We start from the raw sequence: 17,937 nt of genomic DNA on the forward strand, positions 1-17,937 counted from the left end.
GCAACTCGACTAATCACCATCAGGGAGAACCCCCCCCCCCCAAAAAAAAAAAAAACTTACAAAATCAAGCAACAAAAAAACCCCTTACACAATAGGTGAGCCAACCCTCCAATGACTTCTTTTGAAATTCAATCTTATAGAGAAAAAGTACCTCAGATTATATTGCTCCAAACCTTTATACAAGAGTATTATTCAAACCATCATATGTCACAAAAAACTCTGCTATCACTACTGAGGTTACATAAAGTTTTTCTATGGAAACAGGCATGCAACCCCCACTATCTATAGGAACAGTTGAACAATTCTTGGAGCGACATGCTATAATGTGCCATTGCTTAGGAACAGAGTATTTCCCTGATGCAGCAATTGTGAAACAAGGAATCCTGTTGGGTTATGCTTGGACTATCAATAATGCACTATGGATTATAAATGTCTTAAAATAATTGTAGAGTGATTAGAGCCTTAAGGATTAAAGCAGCACTTTGAACCAGATGAGTTGTTACTCATTATTTGGCACCAAACATGTTGAACTGTTCCTATAAATGTGGGTGTTACAAGCCTGTTTCCACTGATGAACTTTATGCAACCTCAGAGTTGTGATGGAGCTTTTTGTGACCTATGATGGTTTGAATAATGCTCTTGTATAAAAGTTTGGAGCAATGCAGTCTGAGATTTCTTCACTTGACTGAATCATTGGAGGGTTGCCTCACCTATTGTGTATGTTCTTTTGGTGTTTGATTTTCTAATGCTCATTTGCAACAACATTTTAATGACTACAGTCTTTTGGATGTTAGCACTGGTGGCTTCTTTGTTGAGTGGACTTTAGGGTATAGTTGACAGACAATCAGCTTTGGTGTTGCAAATTGGTTTATGGGTTTTTATAGGTAATCAGTAGAAATCAAACAAAATAAAACATGGAAAATAAAATAAGATGATACCTTTTTTATTGGACATAACTTAATACATTTCTTGATTAGCTTTCGAAGGTTGCCCTTCTTCGTCAGATCGGAAATAAGCAAATGTGCTAGCTGACAGTATATATAAGTGAAGCATCCAAGCCTTTCATTGACAGTCTAACAGGGTGGGTGGGAGGTATGCATGGGGACATCAAAGCATTCAATTGATAGTCTAACAGGATGGGTGTGGGTAGTTGAGGGGAGGGTGATAAACAGAGAAATACAACTTTATGGTTTATAATGGGCTAGAAAACCCAGATCCTTGTTAAGTCCTGTCTGTTGGGTGTCAAAATATTCAATCATTCTGACTTCAAAGGTCTTATGTTCCTGTACTACTACTACTACTACTACTATTTAGCATTTCTATAGCGCTACAAGGCGTACACAGCGCTGCACAAACATAGAAGAAAGACAGTCCCTGCTCAAAGAGCTTACAATCTAATAGACAAAAAATAAATTAAGTAAGCAAATCAAATCAATTAATGTGAACGGGAAGGAAGAGAGGAGGGTAGGTGGAGGCGAGTGGTTACAAGTGGTTACGAGTCAAAAGCAATGTTAAAGAGGTGGGCTTTCAGTCTAGATTTAAAGGTGGCCAAGGATGGGGCAAGACGTAGGGGCTCAGGAAGTTTATTCCAGGCGTAGGGTGCAGCGAGACAGAAGGCGCGAAGTCTGGAGTTGGCAGTAGTGGAGAAGGGAACAGATAAGAAGGATTTATCCATGGAGCGGAGTGCACGGGAAGGGGTATAGGGAAGGACGAGTGTGGAGAGATACTGGGGAGCAGCAGAGTGAGTACATTTATAGGTTAGTAGAAGAAGTTTGAACGGGATGCGAAAACGGATAGGGAGCCAGTGAAGGGTCTTGAGGAGAGGGGTAGTATGAGTAAAGTGACCCTGGTGGAAGATGAGACGGGCAGCAGAGTTTTGAACCGACTGGAGAGGGGAGAGGTGACTAAGTGGGAGGCCAGCAAGAAGCAGATTGCAGTAGTCTAAACGAGAGGTGACAAGGGTGTGGATGAGGGTTTTGCTAGAGTGCTCGGAAATAAAGGGGCGGATTTTACGGATTTGTAAAGAAAGAAACAACAGGTCTTGGCAATCTGCTGGATATGAGCAGAGAAGGAGAGAGAAGAGTCAAAGAAGACCCCAAGGTTTCGAGCTGAGGAGACAGGGAGAATGAGAGAGCCATCAACAGAAATAGAAAACGGGGGGGAGTGGGGAGGTGGGTTTATTTTAAAGTTACCTTTCAGGATTCTAACTGTGAAATCACTGGTACAGTGTCCTGGTCCTGTAAAGTGTTGACCAACAGGGGTGGCAGCCCTACTGGCACCAGTATTGTTCATGTGATGTCTATGTAAATTGAATCTTGTCTTAAGTATCTGGCCTGTTTCTCCAATATAGCATCCTTAGTTACATTTTTTACAATGAATGATATATACCACATTGGAAGATGAGCAAGTGAAAGATTCCTTTATGTTGAATATCTTTCCTTTGTGAATGACTGTGAGGTCCTGTGAAATGTTTTGGCATAGCTTGCAGCTGGATAAATTACAGGGAAGTGTGCCCTTCTGTTCCTTTTCAGTCTGTGTTGGGAGTTTACTTCTGATTAGCTTGTGTTTTAAGTTGGGTGGCTGTCGGAAGGCCAGTACTGGTGGGGATGGGAATATCTTTTTCAGTAATTCATCCTCCTGGAGTATAGGTTGTAGATCTCTTATGATTTTCCTCAGTTTTTCCAGCTCTGGGTTGTATGTCACTACAAGGGGGATTCTGTCTGTGGCTTTTTTCTCCTTGTACTATAGCAGATTCTCCCTGGGTGTTTTGAGGGAGGAGGCAATATTCTTGGAGATTATTTTGGGGTTGTAGCCTTTCTGTTTGAAGGATGCAGTCAGGCTTTTATGGTTTAACTTTTTTATTGATGTCACAGCCACAACATTTAATCATCAATAACAGTCACCAATTTTATATCTCTAAAGTCCATAGCAGAACCTTTTGCTAAAGTAACATCAAACTTTTACATAGTCTTCTCACCCCCCCTTTTCCCCTCCCCCCCAACCCTTCCATCCCCCCTCCCCTTTTACCCTCCCTATGATCTGTCTAAAGGCATCAATGAAATCTCCAGGTCCTCAGTCATAGTTTAAGGATGAGACTTCTTTCTCTTTGCGTGAGTTTGGCTATATAGGGACCCCAAATCTTTAAAAATTGTGATTTCCGTTTAAAGGAACCCCTGGCCTCCTGCGTCTCCCAAGTCATCAGTTGATGCACCTGATTGCGCCAGTGCCAGAATTCAGGTCTATCCGGAACAGTCCATTTTTGCAAAATACATTTTCATGCTAGCAAACAGAGCTTTCTACACAGCAGGACTTCCTCCGCTTTTAGCCCCCTGAGTGAACCAGGACAGTCCAACACCAATTGTTGAGGTGTGCCTTGTACCCTTCTTGGCAACATCAAGGAAAGAAAGGCCACCACTCGTTTCCAAAAACATCTTATAATCCCACATTCCCATAAACCATGGTATAATGTGTTATCAGCTAAATTACATTTCATATAGGTAGGTGAATCAATTCATCCCGCTCTAAACAACTGTACTTGTGAGAAATATGCCCTGTGGATGACTCGAAATGCACACTTTCCTTGTCATCAAGCAGATGAAGCCATTACGTATGGGTTATGTCCATCAACCAGCAGGGGAGATAGAGAGCACTCAAACTTTCACAGTGCCCTCTTGGCCAGCTAGCTCCACTGCCTCTTCAGTATTCTCTATCTCCCTTAGCAGGGTGGCTGCAGCTTGTTCGAGCTCCAGAAAAATCTGCCGGGAGGTGGTTCCTGGCTTGCCAGTTGTTAACCGGGGTGTTGGAGGCTATAGCAGCTTCACTTTAAAGGCACATAGGTTAGCCCTTTCCCTGTCTTACCCATACCTCTGTGGATGTGGACATATTGCTTTGCTTTCCCTGTCCTTACCCACCAACAGTGGATGCAGGCATATAGGTTCGCCCTTTCCCTGCCTTTCCCACTCATCTGAGCCTCCGGAGTCTTAAATACCTCTGCTTTCCTCACAGCTTAAAAAAAAAAAAAAAAAAAAGTTGCGTCGCATTTTTAAACGCAGATACGCTGGAACAGAGGTTTTTGACCTGATTTTCAGCAGGATCGTAGTTGTACACTAGATCCTTTGAGGTAAGAGTGTTTTCCAACTCCTCCGGGGTGGGCCCGCGATCGGGGCGATTTTGGCGGAAACCGCCATTTTGGATTTTACCGCCGTTTTTCGGCGATGGCTGCGGACAATGTAAAGCGCTGTTCCACTTGTGGCAAGCGCAAATCAGCAGCAGGGCTCTGTAAATCGTGCTGTATTGGCGTTGGAGTCGGCCCGAGCATGGCGAGCGATGTTTCTTCCTGCTCTGAGCTGGCAGCGGGCGCCATTTTGCTTACACCGCATGGCGCGGCCTCCGTGGACACGGAGAGACCTGAGCCGGGTGGGGCATCTCGAGATGAGGTTATTTCAGGAGTGGCTAGCACCAGACAGGATTTGGGTGCCCAGGGTGAGATTTTCTCCCCGGATTTTGTGCTTTTGCTGCATAAAGCATACATGATGAAAAGAGCCCTTTCTCAAGGGTCGCCTGAGGCTCCTCTGATTGCCCCCCCGATGGATTCTGGCCTGGGACTGCCCAGTGAGGCTTTTTTCCCGGATGCTTGGCCTAAAGATAAGCGCAGAAGGGTTAATTCCCCTTCAGATTGTGGTGCACCTTCCCCCCCCCCCCCCCCCCCCCGTGGTCGGGGTGTGAGGATTCGGAGAACTCTGACAGACTTTCTTGGTCTGAGGAACCAGAGTCAGGTGCGGATTTACCACAGGATCTGGATGATCCCTCCGCGGTGAGGATTTTCCACCGTGATGAGCTGCCAGCGCTTATTTCAGATACCCTGCAGGCCCTCTCGATTGAAGATCCTGACAGTGGCATGGCCTCCTCGGGTAATCCCAGGATGGCTAGTACCAAGAAAGCTGCTCGGGTCTTCCCTTTGCATGACTCCATCCTAGAGCTTGTTTCGGCTCAGTTGGCTGACCCCGAGGGACCTTTGAGAGTTTCCAGGGCTATGGGGCAGTTATACCCTCTGCGTGAGGGACATATGGCTCGTTTTCAAATGCCTACAGTGGATGCCCTAGTCACTGCGGTGACAAAGAGAACTACCCTCCCTGTTGAAGGAGGTGTTGCCCTGAAGGATGTTCAAGACCGTAGGCTGGAAACAGCGTTGAAACGGTCCTTTGAAATTGCAGGTCTCACTGTTCGGGCGTCTGCATGCAGCTGTTATGCTGTGAGAGCCTGCCTAGCTTGGCTGCAACAGGCAGTGGCTCAGCCCGGAGATGGAGCGGAGCCCTTCTTGGATGTGGCTCCGCGGGTGGAGGTGGCCTTGTCCTTTCTGGCTGATGCCCTTTATGACCGTGTCAGAGCTTCGGCTAAACAAATGGCAGTAGCAGTGGCGGCTCGCCGTCGTCTGTGGCTACGACACTGGGCAGCGGACATGGCCTCTAAGCAAAGGTTGGTGAAGTTGCCTTTTCAAGGACTTCTCCTATTTGGTGAGGAGTTAGAGAAAATTGTGAAAGGCCTGGGTGATCCAAAACCCCAGCGCTTGCCCGAAGATAGGCAGAGGCCTTCCTCTAAGGGCCAGGAGGTCCACTCCTCGTACAGACCTCGCTTCCGTGAAGCTAGAAGGTACCGCCCGGGGCGTTCTGCTGGGTTCACTTCACGTGCCCGTGGTCAGCAGAGGAACTCCTTTCGCTCGGACAAGCGTTCCGCAGCCGGTGGCTCAAGACCTGGAGTTCAGGGGCGACCCTCTCAATGATGGTGCGCCGGCCCTCTCCTCGATGCCTGTCATCGGAGGACAGCTTTCCCTCTGTCGAGGAGTGGGCCAAGATTTCCTCAGATCAGTGGGTTCTGGACCTGATCAGAGATGGATACAGAATAGAATTCAACGCCCCAGTAAGAGACGTGTTTGTGGAGTCCCGATGCGGTTCTGCCGTCAAACGGGCGGCGGTGGAGGAGACTTTACAAGGTCTGATTCAGTTAGGGGCAGTGACCCCGGTGCCTCCCGCCGAGCAAGGCTGCGGCCGATACTCCATCTACTTTGTGGTGCCGCGAAAAGGTGGGTCCTTTCGCCCTATTCTGGACTTAAAAGATGTGAACAAGTCCCTGAGAGTGCGGCATTTCCACATGGAATCCCTGCGCTCCGTCATTGCGGCGGTTCAGCCAGGAGAGTTTCTCACGTATCTAGACCTGAAAGAAGCTTACTTGCACATACCGATTTGGCCCCCGCACCAGAAGTTTCTGAGGTTTGCGGTGTTGGGAAAACATTTCCAGTTCAGGGCCTTGCCTTTTGGCCTCGCCACAGCTCCCCGAACCTTTTCGAAGTTAATGGTGGTAGCTGCTTTTCTCAGGCGAGAAGGTATCAGGGTTCACCCATACCTAAACGACTGGCTCATCAGAGCAGACTCTGCAACAGAGAGCTTACAAGCTACAGCCAGAGTGGTCTCAGTACTGCAATCTCTAGGCTGGGTCGTCAATATGGCCAAAAGTCACCTGTCCCCTTCACAATCTCTAGAGTTTTTGGGGGCCAGGTTAGACACAGTCTCGGGCTATGTGTTCCTACCCGAGCTAAGGCGATGCAAGCTTCAGAATCAGGTCCGTCTGCTCCTGAGGATGCCCCGCCCGCGAGCTTGGGACATTGTCCAGCTGCTGGGATCGATGACAGCCACGATGGAAGTGGTACCCTGGGCGAGAGCGCACCTGAGACCTCTACAGTATTCCCTACTCCGGAGATGGTCTCCTATTTCTCAGGATTCCCAATGCAGACTTACTTGGCTTCCTGCGGCCCGTCTCAGCATGGAGTGGTGGCTCTCGGACAGCATGCTGCGGCGAGGAATGCTGCTGACGCTCCCCGTTTGGTGCCTAGTGGTAACAGATGCCAGCCTGAAGGGCTGGGGTGCACACTGCAAGGGGAAGCATGCCCAGGGTCTATGGACACCCGAGGAGTCGGAGTGGTCCATCAACCGCCTAGAGTTGAAAGCGGTGTTTCGGGCGCTTCTGGCCTTTCAAGTGACCCTGGAAGGATTGGCTGTCAGAGTGATGTCGGACAACACGACAACGGTGGCCTATATAAATCGACAAGGCGGAACAAGGTGCAGAGCACTAGCCGCGCAGGCCGAACTGATTTGCCACTGGGCCGAGCTGCATCTTCAGTGTCTGTCGGCAGCTCATATTGCAGGTCAGAGCAATGTGCAAGCCGATTATCTGAGCAGGCATCAGATCGATCCAGCAGAATGGAATCTGGCAGACAAAGTATTCCTGCAGATCTGTGCCAAATGGGGCAAGCCCGTGATGGATCTAATGGCGACAAGTGCCAATACCAAAGTCCCGTGCTTCTTCAGCAGACGGAGAGATCCTCGCTCGGCGGGGTTGGATGCCTTGGCTCAACCCTGGCCTCCGGGTCTACTTTATGTGTTTCCCCCATGGCCCTTGATAGGGCGCCTGCTCTTGCGGATTCGGCTGCACCCAGGAGAAGTGGTCCTCATCGCCTCGGATTGGCCAAGGAGACCTTGGTATGCAGACCTCCGACAGATGCTCCTGGAGGCTCCTCTGCCGTTACCTCTGGTACCGAACCTCTTGACTCAGGGACCGGTAGCCATGGAGGACGCCGGCCGCTTTGGTCTTACGCCATGGCTATTGAGAGGGCGCAATTGAGGGATAAAGGTTATTCCAATAAAGTTATTTCCACTCTCCTGCAAGCCCGCAAGCGGTCCACTTCTGTGGCTTATGCCAGGATTTGGTGCCTGTTTGAGTCTTGGTGTGCTTCCAGAGCCATTGTTCCAATGCGGGCTCCTGTCTCGCCGATTCTGGACTTTTTGCAGGAAGGTGTACAAAAAGGCTTGGCCTATAATTCCCTGCGGGTGCAGGTGGCAGCGTTGGCCTCCCTTCGTGGTAAGGTGGAAAGCGTGTCTTTGGCTGCTCACCCAGATGTGGCACGGTTTCTTAGAGGGGTGCTTCGGCTCCGACCTCCAGTGCGAGCACCCTGTCCTGCTTGGAACCTGGGGCTAGTTTTGAAAACCCTGCAGGCATCTCCTTTTGAGCCGCTTCGGCGAGCATCGGAGAAAGACTTGACACTGAAGGCCGTTTTTCTGGTGGCCATTACCTCGGCGAGACGGGTGTCAGAGCTCCAGGCGCTGTCCTGTAGAGACCCATTTCTGCAATTTTCAGAGTCCGGAGTCACGGTTCGGACTGTGCCTTCCTTTATGCCTAAGGTGGTTTCAGCCTTTCACTTAAACCAGCCTATTTTCTTGCCCTCTTTTTCAGAGGAAGAGTTTCCAGAATCTTTTGGGCAGCTGCACATTTTGGATGTGCGCAGGACTCTGCTGCAGTATCTGCGAGTTACTAACTCTTTCAGGACTTCTGATCATCTGTTTGTTTTGCTATCCGGTTCTCGCAGAGGGTCTCCAGCTTCTAAAGCCACTATTGCCCGCTGGCTCAAAGAAACTATCTTTTCAGCTTATCTGCTGGCCGGCAGGGTTCCGCCTGTAGCCTTTAAGGCACATTCTACTAGAGCGATTTTTTCCTCTTGGGCTGAAACTGGAGCACTCTCTCTTCAAGAGATATGCAGTGCAGCAACATGGGCTTCTAAGCTCTCCTTTGTCCAACATTACAGGCTGGATGTGGCTGCCAGGAGGGATGCGCGTTTTGGAGCACAGGTGCTAGCGCATGGTGTGGCTTGTTCCCACCCTATTTAGGGATTGCTTTGTTACATCCCATATGTAATGGCTTCATCTGCTTGATGACAAGGAAGGGAAAATTAGGTTCTTACCTTGGTAATTTTCTTTCGTTTAGTCATAGCAGATGAAGCCATGAGCCCTCCCTGTATGATTGTCTGTATGCTGTGAATCTGTTTTTTCAGGTTCTGTTCTAATTTCCTGAAGTTCCTTCCTTGGGAGAAAGTTGGAAAACAATCTTCAGGATTCATGTTCAGTTTAAATTTAGGAGGATGTGTTCATTCCCTCCAGCATGTTTTTTTTGGAGGATGTGTTGATTCTCTCCAGGAGGCGCGTGTGTTCCCCTCCAGTTCTATAAATAGGAGGATGAGTTCATTCCCTCCAGTGTGTTGGGAGGATGTGTGATTCCCTCCAGGAGGCGCGTGTGTTCCCCTCCACTTATACAATAAGGAGGATGAGTTTATTCCCTCCAGGAGGATGTGCATTCCCTCCTTTATGAGTTCATGCCCTTGTGATGGGCCATCGTTCGCTGTGAGGAAAGCTCTTGTGATTCCCATTGCGGTTTGCCATACTGCTTTGGAAGCTTCAAATACTGAAGAGGCAGTGGAGCTAGCTGGCCAAGAGGGCACTGTGAAAGTTTGAGTGCTCTCTATCTCCCCTGCTGGTTGATGGACATAACCCATATGTAATGGCTTCATCTGCTATGACTAAAGGAAAGAAAATTACCAAGGTAAGAACCTAATTTTCCCCTCTGTACCCCGCCCCACTAATGATTTGCGAAATACCTTTGAGGTGTGCTGAAATATCCCAGGAGGTGAGATCACATCCCACATCCAGTTCCCATCTCCGTCTGAGCTGTGTCAAATCTTTGGCAGGCGCCAAAGACCATAATTTCTTCTGGAGGCCAGAGATTGAAGGAGCCTCCTCTGAGGTCTCCTCAAATAGTGTCTGAATCTTCTCCCCCAATTTGTAATTCAGGGACGCCTTGTCTAAAGATTGTACATAATGCTTCAATTGGCAGTAGGCAAAAGTGTCTCCCCAGCCTAATGACTCATTAGGGATCAACTGTTCCAGTGGTCTAATCACTCCAGTCCGATCTACCACTACCCCCAAGTTATTAAGTCCCCGTCGCACCCAATGTTGAAATATTGGATTCTCAGTCAGGCTTTTAAGGTGTCTGTCTCTGTCCCCTGGGTCAGAGCAGATGCGGTGGTATCTTGTGGCTTGGCTGTAAATGATCAATCTTTTTGTATGTGAAGGATGGAAGCTGGAGTTGTGGAGGTAGCTGCATCTGTCTGTGGGTTTCTTGTATATAGATGTTTGTATACAGCCATCACTGATTGAGACCTTGATGTCCAAAAAATTGACTTTTTCTGGGGAGTAGTCAATTTTGAATCTGATTGTAGGATGGTATGTACTGAAGGAAGAGTAAAATTGTTTCAGAGTTTCTTCACCCTCCATCCAAATCATAAAAATGTCATCGATGTACCGGTAGTATTTTAGAGATTTGGTCTGGTGTGTATTCAGAAATGTCTCTTCCAGCTCAGCCATAAAAAGGTTGGCATATTGGGGTGCTGTCCTGGTGCCCATCGCAGTGCCCATTATTTGTAGATAGATATCATCGCTAAAGCGGAAGTAGTTGTGAGTTAAAATAAATTTGATTAATTTTGTAATAATTTCTGGTGAGTATTGATGGTTAAGTGTGGATGTTTTTAGGAGTCTCCCACATGCAGCTATGCCATCCGTATGTGGAATGTTGCTGTATAGTGATTCTACATCTATCATGATCAGAAGGGTGTTAGGTGGTAGTTGCTTGATATTTCAATTTATTCAGAAAGTCTGTGGTGTCTTGTATGAAGCTCTTAGTTTTGTGCACGAGAGGTTTCAGAATTCCCTCTATGAGTCCAGATATTTCCTCCGTGAGTGTGCCAATACCTGATATGATTGGTCTGCCCGGGTTTCCAGGTTTGTGGATTTTGGGTAGCATGTAGAATGTGCCCACAGACGGTTGGTTTGGTATGAGTTTCTTCAGGTGTGGCTGTACTTGTTTAGGAAATGTTCTGATAAGGGGTCTTTTAGCTGCTTTGTATAATCCTGTGTGGGGTCCTCAGTTAGTTTCCTGTAGTATTTATTGTTTGAGAGCTGTCTGTGTTTATATGGGTATTTTGAGATAGGAAATAGATAGCTTCTTGGGCTATAGTATATGGGTTTGCCCAGGGCTCTCTCTTATCATCAATTTTATTTAATTGCTACCTAAGTTCATTAGGAGAGGCGCTACAGAATCTGGGAGTAACTTTCTTCTCACATGCAAATTATTTTACTGTAATTTTTCCACTTAAGGATACATTATCCATGACTTATGCTTTTATGGGGTTGTTTTTTGAGCAGATATATGAGGCAAAATGGATTAACCTAGGTTAACCCAGGAAAAGCTAAACTTCTGTGGGTGGGGTTTTGAGGCATGGATAAACCCCTGGAGAACCCTTTTATTGCAGGTTCTAGGATTTCTCTCAGTAGTGTAAAGTTTTGGGAGTGCGCTTTGATTCTGCATTCACAACAGAGACTCGGGTGATGGTAAGGAAATTGTTTACAGATCATTAGGTTTGGCTAATAAAGGTATATCTTGATGAAAGCCATCTGCAAAGTGTGTTGCAATCTGTGGTAATACCCCTCTTAATTGTAACACAGTTTTCTTGGGCCTCCCAGAGCTTCAGTTATCATGGCTACAAGTGCTTCAAAATGTAGCAGGTAATAGGATAAGGCCACACCATATTTGATTAAATTACATTGATTGCTGGTTTGCATGTGTGCATTTTAAACTTGTTTTATTTATATTTCAAATTCTGCTTGGGGTAGCACCACTACATTAATAATTTATTAGGTCGTATGTACCAGATATATAGGCACCGGAAGCATCGACCTCGATGACTGCCTTCCGCATCCACTGGGAGTTCACTGGCATTGAGGAGGTCTTGATTTCAGTTGTTGAGAGTAGGCCCCGGGACTGGTTAGCATCAGACCATATACTGAAGGCATGTACGAGTTCAATGTCATTCTCATCGGCACTGAAGGACCGCGATGCTGTGCATCGGGAGAAGCCCAAGAAGTATAAGCATCGGTCCTCCTTGACATACAGTGCCAGGGCATCTGTGGTACTCGAGAAGTGCCTGCACCGGGAGAAGCGCTCCCCCTCCTTGGAAGAGGTGCTGGTTCACAAGTCTCCTAGCAGCCAGGTCCCCACTACTAGTCTGACACAATGCCTTCTCATGCTGCCTCTCTTACAGCTCTCCTTCCTTTGCCGATGCCTTCCTTCAATGAGCGGTTCTGAGCCATACTCAGGGAGGAGCTGGAGCAGGTGCTGCAATTGCAAACCGTTCAGGCATCGAGGGTGCTTGCGCCAACTGTGGATTAAACCCAGGTTCTTCCTGAGGCTCCTTCCATGCTGGTGCAGAGATCCTAGATGCCGGCACCTCGAAGGGTGTCAGTGTCAACGTCAATCTCTACACATACAGTACCACTCTCAGTGTTTGGGGAGGAAGCTTCCTCAGAGTCAGAGAGTAGGGCTGTACCTCAGCCCTTTTTGGGGCACGGACATGGATCCACTGAATCGAAGCAGGCACGGACTATTTCAGTACAACCTGAGTACAGTGAAGAGTCCGAATGGGACTATTCAGAGGAGGAGCCACATTACTTCTCGGAGAATGAGTCTTATGGTGTAGGAGCAAAACCAGCACAATGAAGCACTATATGTGTGTTCCTATATAACAAAGATATATGGGAATCTAATACATGGCACTATCCAGCATCAATAACCTGACCTTCATATGCAGACCCAGACTTTCCATTTCTAAAGCCTCGATCTTGCATACAAAAAACTGCTGACAAGATTCTCAGTGTTCTAGAATAACAAGGTTGTTATTTTAAATCAACGTCATGGTCAAAACAGCCAAGGTCTCTTGGAATTACCCTTGCAGCCGGAGAGACGCTGTGACTGGCAAAACCTCACATTGTTTATGACACCCGGGCCATTTGTCAAGGTGCCCCCCCTATTATGGTGCTAGTGAGACAATCATGTGGCTCCTGAAGTCACAACAATAGAAATAACAATATTATGTGTACGTCATTCACAAGGACAGAATGTGCATCATCAGTACAGCTGCAGCCGGTGATTTCTCTATAAATAAGGGCTCTTATCAAAGACAGAGGCTGCTGTATCAACATCCTGCCAGAGGAGCAAGCCTGTGTTGGACCAGACTGACCATCTGAAGAACACATTGCCATCTAGAGGTCTGTATCAGGTTGAATATATGCCTTGTGCCTTTGTGTTATTGCTCTGTGGGGATAGAGTAGCCTGAGTGGAGCAGAGCTCCATCTAGGGATCTGTGTGCATTTACTCTAAGCTGTTTCCATAACAAGACTTCTTGTGTCTTGCCTTCTTTGCACATCATCTTTGCTGCTCTTGGAAAAAAAATTAATTGGTCTATTTTTATAATACTTTGTTGTGGAGTTAGTTCTTTCTATTATTTGGGTGCAGTGGGCTTGGATCTAAAGATAAGGGGAACACATTTGCTTCTGACACTTCACCCATTAATGTTAGTCTTGTTTGGGACTCATTATTTCAGAATTTGTACTAAGTGTCAGGTATCCCAGCAACACCCCAAAAGTATATATATTATCTGTATTGTGCCTACAATGGGATCCCTCGCCACCTCAAGAGAGACGTTAATCTCCACCTGGGGGTCTCTCACTGGCTTCTGCCATCCCATTTAAGTTAGAAACAGGAAGATCCCAGGGCAGAGATGTTGACTGTCCTGGACTATGAGTCTCCTCCTAAGGAAGGGGGTCATTTATACCATTGCACCGTATCCTTAAGGATGCACTGATGAAGAACTGGGAATCCCCCCTCTCAGTACAGGTTGCACCTAAGAAGGTGGATACGCAGTGCTGTATCCAAAAGACTCCTGGATTTGAAAGGGCTCAGTTGCCACACCATTCACTGGTGGTTGAATCCGCTCTCAAACGAGCTAGGACCTCCAGAACTCATGCCTCAGCGCCCCCAGGTAGAGAGGCCAGAACACTAGACTTGTTTGATAGGAAAACTTTTCAGGCCTCGATGCTCATTGCCCACATCCAGTCCTACCAGCTCTACACAAGCCTTTACCTTCAGTCTGTGGTCTGCAGTACACTGTCTTGCGGATTGTCTACCACAGGAGCAGGCTGCAGAGCTTCACCAGTTAACCAGTAAGCAGCTGTAGTATAGAAAATATCTAGCCAGGGATGCGTATGACTCCTTTGATGTAGCATCCAGACTCTCTGCTATGGGTGTGGGGATGTGCAGACTCTCATGACTGGATGTCTCTGACCTAGAACCAGCTGTTAAGAGAGGTTGGCGGATGTTCCTTGCTGGGGTGAAAACTTGTTTGGAGATAAGGTGGAGGAGGTCACTGATCTCCTAAAGAAACATATGGAAACCATCCAAACTCTATCTGGGCACCCTCCAGTTGCATCTCCTTACTCATGGAGGTTTTTGAGTGGGCCTAGATGATGAACCTCCTACTCTCAAAGGTGTAGGTTCCCACAGCATTCACACTCAGCCCAGCATTCTTGACCTCACCAACCCCACCCTCAGAAGCTCTAGCCGGCGCCTCAGTCGAAGCAAGGTATGAGCTTTTGACTGGCTCGCATCACCTCCCAGGGTCTTCACAAAATGTCTAGAGATAATAGCGCTGTATCTATGCAGGCTGGGGTGTACGTGTTTCCCTATCTGGACAATTGGCTGATTAAGAGCATATCACAGGGTCAATGCGCTTAACTATTCGGGCGTTGGAGTTACTAGGGTTTGTCATAAAGTACCCCAAGTCCCACCTTCTCTCAGCACAACGATTGGAATACATAGGAACCCTGCTAGATACATTGCAGGCTCGGAATTTTCTTCCACAAGTGAGAGCAGAGACATCAGTGCTTACATTGCAAATCTGAAGCAGCAAGCAAGTCGGAGCTCGGCAAATGTTGAGATTGACGGGCCACATGGCCTTAACAGTGCATGTTACTCCCATGGCATGTCTCCACTTGAGAGAAACCCAATGGACCCTAGCTTCCCACTGGTCTCAAGCAGCTGGGAACCCAGCAGATGTCAAGCAGATTCCTCTACAGTTGACTCGTGCTCTTCTCTGGTGGATAATTTTGACAGATTTGATTGTGGGACTATCATTCCAAATTCCACCTCCTCAGAAGGTGCTAACAAACCTAAGGTGAGGACCTTATGTACAGTGGGGGAAATAAGTATTTGATCCCTTGCTGATTTTGTAAGTTTGCCCACTGACAAAGACATGAGCAGCCCATAATTGAAGGGTAGGTTATTGGTAACAGTGAGAGATAGCACATCACAAATTAAATCCGGAAAATCACATTGTGGAAAGTATATGAATTTATTTGCATTCTGCAGAGGGAAATAAGTATTTAATCCCTCTGGCAAACAAGACCTAATACTTGGTGGCAAAACCCTTGTTGGCAAGCACAGCGGTCAGACGTCTTCTGTAGTTGATGATGAGGTTTGCACACATGTCAGGAGGAATTTTGGTCCACTCCTCTTTGCAGATCATCTCTAAATCATTAAGAGTTCTGGGCTGTCGCTTGGCAACTCGCAGCTTCAGCTCCCTCCATAAGTTTTCAATGGGATTAAGGTCTGGTGACTGGCTAGGCCACTCCATGACCCTAATGTGCTTCTTCCTGAGCCACTCCTTTGTTGCCTTGGCTGTATGTTTTGGGTCATTGTCGTGCTGGAAGACCCAGCCACGACCCATTTTTAAGGCCCTGGCGGAGGGAAGGAGGTTGTCACTCAGAATTGTACGGTACATGGCCCCATCCATTCTCCCATTGATGCGGTGAAGTAGTCCTGTGCCCTTAGCAGAGAAACACCCCCAAAACATAACATTTCCACCTCCATGCTTGACAGTGGGGACGGTGTTCTTTGGGTCATAGGCAGCATTTCTCTTCCTCCAAACACGGCGAGTTGAGTTCATGCCAAAGAGCTCAATTTTTGTCTCATCTGACCACAGCACCTTCTCCCAATCACTCTCGGCATCATCCAGGTGTTCACTGGCAAACTTCAGACGGGCCGTCACATGTGCCTTCCGGAGCAGGGGGACCTTGCGGGCACTGCAGGATTGCAATCCGTTATGTCGTAATGTGTTACCAATGGTTTTCGTGGTGACAGTGGTCCCAGCTGCCTTGAGATCATTGACAAGTTCCCCCCTTGTAGTTGTAGGCTGATTTCTAACCTTCCTCATGATCAAGGATACCCCACGAGGTGAGATTTTGCGTGGAGCCCCAGATCTTTGTCGATTGACAGTCATTTTGTACTTCTTCCATTTTCTTACTATGGCACCAACAGTTGTCTCCTTCTCGCCCAGCGTCTTACTGATGGTTTTGTAGCCCATTCCAGCCTTGTGCAGGTGTATGATCTTGTCCCTGACATCCTTAGACAGCTCCTTGCTCTTGGCCATTTTGTAGAGGTTAGAGTCTGACTGATTCACTGAGTCTGTGGACAGGTGTCTTTCATACAGGTGACCATTGCCGACAGCTGTCTGTCATGCAGGTAACGAGTTGATTTGGAGCATCTACCTGGTCTGTAGGGGCCAGATCTCTTACTGGTTGGTGGGGGATCAAATACTTATTTCCCTCTGCAGAATGCAAATAAATTCATATACTTTCCACAATGTGATTTTCCGGATTTAATTTGTGATGTGCTATCTCTCACTGTTACCAATAACCTACCCTTCAATTATGGGCTGCTCATGTCTTTGTCAGTGGGCAAACTTACAAAATCAGCAAGGGATCAAATACTTATTTCCCCCACTGTAGATGGGCTTCACATCCAGGGGACTTTGTTTGCACAGGAAACAGATCTCCATATCAATCTCCTCAAGCTCAGGGCCATTTGGAACGTTATAAAAGCTTTTGGATATCAGCTGAAAAACTAGGAGTAGCCTAGTGGTTAGTGCAGTGGACTTTGATCCTGGGGAACTGAGTTCGATTCCCACTGCAGCTCCTTGTGACTCTGGGCAAGTCACTTAACCCTCCATTGCCCCTGGTACAAAATAAGTACCTGAATATATGTTAACCGCTTTGAATGTAGTTAGTTGCAAAAACCTCAGAAAGGCAGTATATCAAGTCCCATTTCCCTCCTTTTCCCTTTCATCTAAGCAGACAACCAGGTTGCGGGAAGTAGCAACAGGTAAAAGTATACTCCTCCTTCAATTCGACATGTCCAGTGCATTTGACATGGTAAATCATAAAATACTACTAGATTACTTCGGCATCAGCGGAAACATACTCAGCTGGGCCAAGGGCTTCCTAACCTCTACAACATACCAAGTGAAATCAAACTTAAACATATCACCACCATGGAAAGCAGACTATATGGAGTACCCCAAGTATTACCACTATCGCCGATCCTCTTCATTCTAATGACGACCCCATTAGCCAAGTCCTTATCCAACCATGGCCTCAACTCTTCCATCTACGCAGATTATGTCACAATATACATTCCTTATAAACATGATCTAGCAGAAATCTCCAACGAAATCAAGCTCAGTTTGAAACTCATGGACAAATGCATTCCAACTAAAACTCAACACAGAAAAAACACTCATCCTCTCATCCCAATATAGCACATACAAACCCACAAGCATAAACTCCCCGAACCACACCCTTCCTATCTCAAGACAGCCTGAAAATTCTCGGCATCACAATTGACCGTAACCTCACCCTAGAGTGCCAAGCAAACTCTACTGCTAAGAAAATGTTCCATTCAATGTGGAAACTCAAATGATTGAAACCATTCTTCCCGAGGGATGCATTTTGCAATCTGGTACAATCCATGGTATTAAGTCATATAGATTACTGCAATGGAATCTATGCGGGATGTAAAGCACAAATCATAAAGAAATCCCAGACCGCCCAAAACTCGGCAGCCAGGCTCATATTTGGAAAAACATGTTTCGAAAGCGCCAAACCCCTTCGAGAAAAACTGCACTGGCTCCCAATCAAATAATGTATTGTTTTCAAAATCTGCACACTGGTTCATAAAATTATCTATGGTGAAGCCCTGGGATATATGACAGACCTCATAGGCTTGCCAACCAGAAACACAACAAAATCAGCACGAACATACCTGAATCTCCACTACCCAAACTGCAAAGGACTAAAATACAAATCAACTTATGCATCCAGCTTCTCCTAT

The 17,937-nt window shown here is 47.0% G+C and overlaps 1 protein-coding gene across 3 annotated transcripts in view; it reads left to right on the plus strand.

The window, feature by feature from the left end:
• ZC3H4 (zinc finger CCCH-type containing 4) overlaps window positions 1-17,937 on the plus strand; it is a 282,668-nt gene that overhangs the window by 90,695 nt on the left and 174,036 nt on the right. The window lies entirely within an intron of this gene.

This window comes from Microcaecilia unicolor, chromosome 11 (genome assembly GCF_901765095.1).
Source record: "Microcaecilia unicolor chromosome 11, aMicUni1.1, whole genome shotgun sequence".
NCBI lineage: Eukaryota > Metazoa > Chordata > Amphibia > Gymnophiona > Siphonopidae > Microcaecilia > Microcaecilia unicolor.